A 6,706-nucleotide genomic window follows, 5' to 3' on the forward strand; every position below is an offset into this window, starting at 1 on the left:
ATGAGCTAGGGTATTTTCAGAGCAACAATAAGCACGAAATAACAACCTTGTCAAGGCATGTACTATTGTGAGGACATACTACAACCCTAGCCAACCGAATTTAGGTCGCCTATACATTTATACGCTTACCTCTATGAATACACACGCACACCCTATCTCTATGAACACCTTCGAGAGATTGAGCCAGCATATCATCATGAGATTGATGAAGTCACCAAGCCGTCTCGTAGTCGATGGAAACGCGTACGTCTCCTCCCACTCAACATGCATCGCCGAAAATCCTAAAATAAATCCAGGATAATGCGAGCACCAGAAGTTGAACCTGGTGGGCTGGGGATACCACTGTCCTCCGCCGTACGTGGTGTGCTGGTTGGTTGTTTAGTGGAATTTTATACATGAAATCCATCCAACTCAAAAGAAAAACTTGTCGGAAATGTCCATAAACATCAGAGAAGGAGATAGGGCAACACGTGTGCCACGCAATGGAATGGTGGCCGATGGGACGTACCGCCCACTCTCCCACTACCCACTGTTCGTCTGACGATGGCGACCGTGACGCCGGCGATCCATCCATGTATATCCGGGAGCCACCGGCGGATACATCAGACCGATTGCCTGTACCATCGACAAGCAGAAGCCTCCATGCGTTTACGCGAAAAATGAAAGAGACAAAGATGAGAGCTACGTACGCCAGATCATATCCACCAGCAAAAAGGTGGCAGCAGTGGCTTAGCCGCTTTGGGACTCTGGGTTCATTCCTAGGTAGGCACGTAGCACCAGCAAAAGTGCCGTTTTCGGTGGCCAAGTGTAGGTGACAGCACTGCATGCGCCACTATAGCTAGATGTCATTTTCTCCAGAGCAGAGAAAGCTAGCCAGATATTATCCTTTTCAGCCACTGCGTCTTGCCTTCCTAGCGTAGCATGGTGCAACAATCAAAGCTTTAATTCTATATATCATCCACGTGCAGAGCAAACACAACTATAAGGAGCTGAGAGCTCAGGGAAAGAAACACGTTCATAACGATATTTTCCAAGAGACACGGAGAAAAACTAGACAGGATTGTGACACGAACAAGAATTTGAGGACGCACGAATCGTGTCATGATTCATAAAGTGGGTTGGTCCCTTGCATTTGTTTTAGGCTTAGTTATTGTAAATTTAGTCCGTGCATGCAGTTTTCGTAGGCACTACATGCATGCAGTCCTACACTCAGACCACTGACTCAAACGGGCACGCAACAGTTCTACACCCAAACCGGCGATGGCACTGCAACAGCAGCATTGGGACACTGGACAGCAGCCGCAAGAGGGAAGGGGGAGGAGGGGAGGACGGAGAGGACGATGATCCGGATGATACAACTGCAATCCAAAGAAGAAGGGTGCAAGAGAAAGCTTCAACATGCGGAAGGATGAGCTGTTGTGCGATGCATGGTTGGCCATAGCCTCGAACCGATCCATGGCACGAAGCAATAGGGTGCAACATTTTGGAACAACATTCACATTCGGTTCCACGAACACAAGAGTTTCACCGCCTACTCCGACGCGGTCATCCGCAACCGTGAATCGAAGTCCCTCAAACATGGATGGTACACCATCCAAGAGGCCATGTCCAAGTATTTGGGGCACTTGAAGCATCTCATCGCACGGTGGCCTAGCGGTGCACCAATCACCGAGCAAATAAGTTGATCACTGTTGGAAATATGCCCTAGAGGCAATAATAAAATGATTATTATTATATTTCCTTGTTTGTGATAATTGTCTTTTATTCATGCTATAATTGTATTATCCGGAAATCGTAATACACGTGTGAATAGATAGACCATAATATGTCCCTAGTGAGCCTCTAGTTGATTAGCTCGTTGATCAATAGATAGTCATGGTTTCCTGACTATGGACATTGGATGTCATTGATAACGGGATCACATCATTAGGAGAATGATGTGATGGACAAGACCCAATCCTAAGCATAGCACAAGATCGTGTAGTTCGTTTTGCTAGAGCTTTTCCAATGTCAAGTATCTTTTCCTTAGACCATGAGATCGTGTAACTCCCGGATACCGTAGGAGTGCTTTGGGTGTACCAAACGTCACAACGTAACTGGGTGACTATAAAGGTGCACTACATGTATCTCCGAAAGTGTCTGTTGGGTTGACACGGATCGAGACTGGGATTTGTCACTCCGTATTACGGAGAGGTATCACTGGGCCCACTCGGTAGTGCATCATCATAATGAGCTCAAAGTGACCAAGTGTCTGGTCACGGGATCATGCATTATGGTACGAGTAAAGTGACTTGCCGGTAACGAGATTGAACGAGGTATTGGGATACCGACAATCGAATCTCGGGCAAGTAACATACCGATTGACAAAGGGAATAATATACGGGGTTGCTTGAATCCTCGACATCGTGGTTCATCCGATGAGATCATCGAGGAGTATGTGGGAGCCAACATGGGTATCCAGATCCCGCTGTTGGTTATTGACCGGAGAGCCGTCTCGGTCATGTCTACACACTACCAGAAACTGATATTTTTCTGTGAGCCCCAAACCGACAGGAAAATAGGGTGTACCGACAGGAAAAGTATTTCCTGTCGGCCACCCGTCAGGATTAGCCGTCAGGGATAGCTTGACAGGGAAAATAAACTATGCCTGTCGGCCAACCGACAGGAACTATATTCCTGTCGGTTTTTCTCATTTCCCTGACGGGTTTGGCCCTACAGGGTTATATAGGCATCAAATTTGGCAAACCAGGGAAATAATACATCCTTGTCATACATAACCGTTAGGAAAAAAGAAAACCCAATGAACAAAAAAAAATATCAATGGTTTTATACATAGCTATTCCATAACTCAAAATATTTAGAACATAGAAACATCACTATCAATTGTTTCCATCACCAGAGATACAAATTCACATGTCTTCGGATACAGTTCCATATAATTTACATACATGAATCGAAGGTCAATGAAAACAGAGGTGCAACATCTAAAAACACACAAGTGCATCAACTAAATGTACATAAGAAGAGACCTCATTTTCTATAATCTTTGGTTACAGCTTAAGTTGCAAGCCTCTCTTCAAGGTTACCCTGCAGTGGACATATAATTGAACTTGTAAAAATATGCAAAGTGTCAACAGTTTGCTACAAAAAGGTAACAAGAAAGAGGAACAATATCTATAAGATATAATAAGCATAATCTACTTGGTATATCAGTTTCTCACAATAATATTCGCACATATACCCAACTTGTTTTTGTCCCATCAAAGTTGCCCAGTTTTACAGCTTATAGACTAATAATGGAGTAATTTGTTAGCATCATATCTCGGATTTGATACAAATCATGCAACTGGCAAAATCTATTTAAATGACAACCTGAGAACATGCTTCTGGACCAGTTTGACATAATTATCAGCTAACTTCCTAAGCTCATTTAGAGACTTCTTGCGAGAAATCACACTACAATGTCAATACTCTTAAGTCCATCCATTTCAAATTTTCAAGAAAAATGGGCAGAGTCATCATCATCTCCACAAGAGTAAAAAAGCCAAAACATTATGCAATTATTCGATAATGTAACGGCATGGGAACTGTACATCATGGTGAGACAATAAAAGACCCCAAAGAAATGGAAAGAGGTTGATTTCAGACTAAACTAACATAGCAACTACTGGCTCAATAATGTTGATCTCATGATCTTGGGCACACTGGACGTAGCATGATATATTTTAAATATACAAGAGAAAACTTGACTGACAATTATTCCTGATAAAACTTTGGGGCTGATGGTGAACGCAAAAGTAAAAATACCTTGATTAGAGGCTCTTGCATATCTCATAGATCCCGACTCTTGAATTTTGCTCCTAATAAGAATGAATTGCAAACTAGAAAAATAAGAGCTCAATCAGGTGTTGATCAATATTTACTTTCTAGGTTCATGTGCATAGAATAACAAAATATGAAAGGGAATAGTGCCACTTCAGTTGGAAGAGTCTTATTCAATTTCTTGAAATTGAGTGATACCTCAACCACCTGCTTTTGCCTCTATGTTTCACTGATGGTGTTCGTTTAATTCTTCCCAAAAACCTAACATAATGAAAGAGACTAAAATGAGAAGGTATGGACAAACAAGTTAGAGAGCAAACTGTTACTGTACTGGATAGTAAGGCAATCAAAAAATCACAAAAAAATACAATGCAACACTACCAGGCAAAGGGATGACCCCAAACAGAGGATAGTTGTTACTTGATGCATTAGTAAGTTAGTACAGAGGTTCAGAACAACAATGTAAGGAGTGACATCCATTCATCTATGCAATGTACTGATAATTTTCAGAGCAATGCAATGTCTACTTGTCATCGCACCCAGACACTGGCATCCACCTTGTACAACTAAGAACTACAATCATCTAGTTCCAGCAATGTAGAAAAACACTCAGCAAGATTGCGCACCTTCTCCAGCAGGAACAACCAATTGTATGCTTGCCCTGCAATTGTTCAATCTTTAATATACGAAAGAAAACGAAATACAACTTAAGGGAGAAGGAAGAACACGGTGAGCTTAAATATGAGGAATACACAAGAACTGTTAAGTACTAGATAATAAGAGAATATGAAATTCCAAGAAGCAAGTAGTAAAAGGAGTAACTAAATTAAGATGACAGATAGTATGGCCCATGATAGGAGCCCCTGAACATATCTTTGTCTTGTTAATTGTTAAAACAGAGCGTTCATATCTTGAGCATAGCTGGTGGTACTAGGCCTTTCCTGATACAGTTTCATTGTCAATACTCTGAAATATAATGTTTAGGTGCATTTCAGATGTTCTGAAGATAGCATGATCTTGCAAGATAGAAAACTTGAATCGAAATTAATCAATACATGAATTTGGAGACAGGTAGGGAAATAACAGTATGTACCATACCATGTCAAGGGCAGAGGATATTACACCTCTCTTATAGCTGGATCATGAACCTTAAATCGTACTACTGATCTGGATGAACTGTAACAAGGAAAAGGAGATCTCAGATGGGTGTTCATAAGTATCAAAGTGGGGAGTGGCACATACTATTTGGAACAAAAATATGAGACTATTTCTCGCCGTCGAGTGAATCTGGACTTCTTGCACTGATGATGTTCCTCATATTTGCAATGCGGCTGCTCGGTGCTTCCTGAATGTCAACATATTTGAAGCAGTTAAAATCAAAATGTATGGCAAGAAAAATAGAGATTGAATTATTATGGTGTTGTACAGTAAGTCAATGAAAAAATCCCACTAAAATAGAAAGAAAATTATCATCTAGTCTGAAATAACATTACATGCATTTTGGATATGTACAGTTGTATCCAACCCATCCATACTAAAAGTTTGAGAACTAATTGAAACTCCCCGAGTACACCCCCAGTATCTCACACATTCTTAGTAAAATTTCAGATCCTGTGGGTACGTGTTGTTGCCAACTAATTTAAGAACTAAGGCAACAATAAATGGTTGCAATTTCCTCAAAGATGTAGCTGAAATACAGAACGACATTTGGGATCCAAGGAGCTGCACCAGTTTTGGGGATTATTTTGCATCCAAACTACAGTTCTATAGATCAGATCTGAGGCTGGATATGGAAATTCCTAAGCCGCACCAGATTTGGGGATCCGGAAATGCCAGAAACAGCGAACAACCTAGTTTTGAGATTTAGGTCACGTACCTCCATGACGCCGGTGAACTGCTTGAGTTGGGGTGGATTCTCAACGGCGGCATCGATAGCGGCGTGGTCCGAGCTGGGCCGTGGTGGAGGAGCAGGCCAAGCGTTGGTGTCACATGGTGATGTCTAGAACGGAGATGGGACGACGTCGTGTCCCAATACCGGAGGAGCCATGGATGGTGGTGGCCGGTGGGTACAGATCCATGGGTGACCTTGGAAGGCACTGGGCGGGGAGCCATGGAGGGATGGTGGTCGGAGGCCTCGAAAGCAGAGGGGTTGGGTGGCGCAGAAGGAAATGATAAAGGAGATCTGGGGGGATTGGATTTGGGCGTGCCGCGGTGACGGGCGTGAAAACAGGGCTCCATGGCGGGGCCGGGCGTAGTTTCCAGATGCGCGCGACTGAAAATTCTTCGCGGCCTAGTGTTTTGCGGGTGGGCCGAAAATTATATTCCTGTCGGTACTTACTCAGCCCACAGAAATATTAGACATATCCCTGGCGTGCAGGGGTCGGCCGACAGCCCAAGTTTTTCCTGTGAGCTAGTTGCGGGCCCGACAGGAAAATTAGTCGACCCACAGAAATATTACGGTTTCTGGTAGTGACATGTCTCCCGAACCCGTAGGGTCTACACACTTAAGGTTCGGTGATGCTAGGGTTGCATGAATATGAGTATGCAGCAAACCGAAAGTTGTTCGGAGTCCCAGATGAGATCCCGGACGTCACGAGGAGTTCCGGAATGGTCCAGAGGTAAAGAATTATATATAGGAAGTGATGTTTCGGCCATCGGAAAAGTATCGGGGTCACCCGGTATTGTACCGGGACCACCGGAAGGGTCCCGGGGGTCCACCGGGTGGGGCCGCCTATCCCGGAGGGCCCCATGGGCTGAAGTGGGAGGGGAACCAGCCCCTGGTGGGCTGGTGCGCCCCCCTGGGCCCCCCTCTGTGCCCAGGGTTGGGAACCCTAGGGGAGGGGGCGCCCCACTTGCCTTGGGGGGCACTCCACCCCCTTGGCCA

At 44.1% G+C, this 6,706-nt stretch overlaps 1 long non-coding RNA gene across 2 annotated transcripts; it reads right to left on the minus strand.

Moving 5' to 3' along the window:
• Positions 1–2,839: 2,839 nt before the first annotated feature.
• Positions 2,840–6,053, minus strand: LOC123135179 (uncharacterized). Of its 2 annotated transcripts, none has more exons than XR_006465838.1 (6): positions 5,699–6,053; positions 4,921–5,167; positions 4,449–4,483; positions 4,021–4,083; positions 3,808–3,860; positions 2,840–3,087 (listed from the first exon to the last, which is right to left on the minus strand). It is a non-coding gene; the product is annotated as an uncharacterized lncRNA (long non-coding RNA). The 2 variants fall into 2 exon arrangements; XR_006465837.1 differs by having other exon boundaries at positions 3,808–3,881; positions 5,699–6,052.
• Positions 6,054–6,706: the final 653 nt, after the last annotated feature.

Source organism: Triticum aestivum, chromosome 6B (assembly GCF_018294505.1).
Source record: "Triticum aestivum cultivar Chinese Spring chromosome 6B, IWGSC CS RefSeq v2.1, whole genome shotgun sequence".
NCBI lineage: Eukaryota > Viridiplantae > Streptophyta > Magnoliopsida > Poales > Poaceae > Triticum > Triticum aestivum.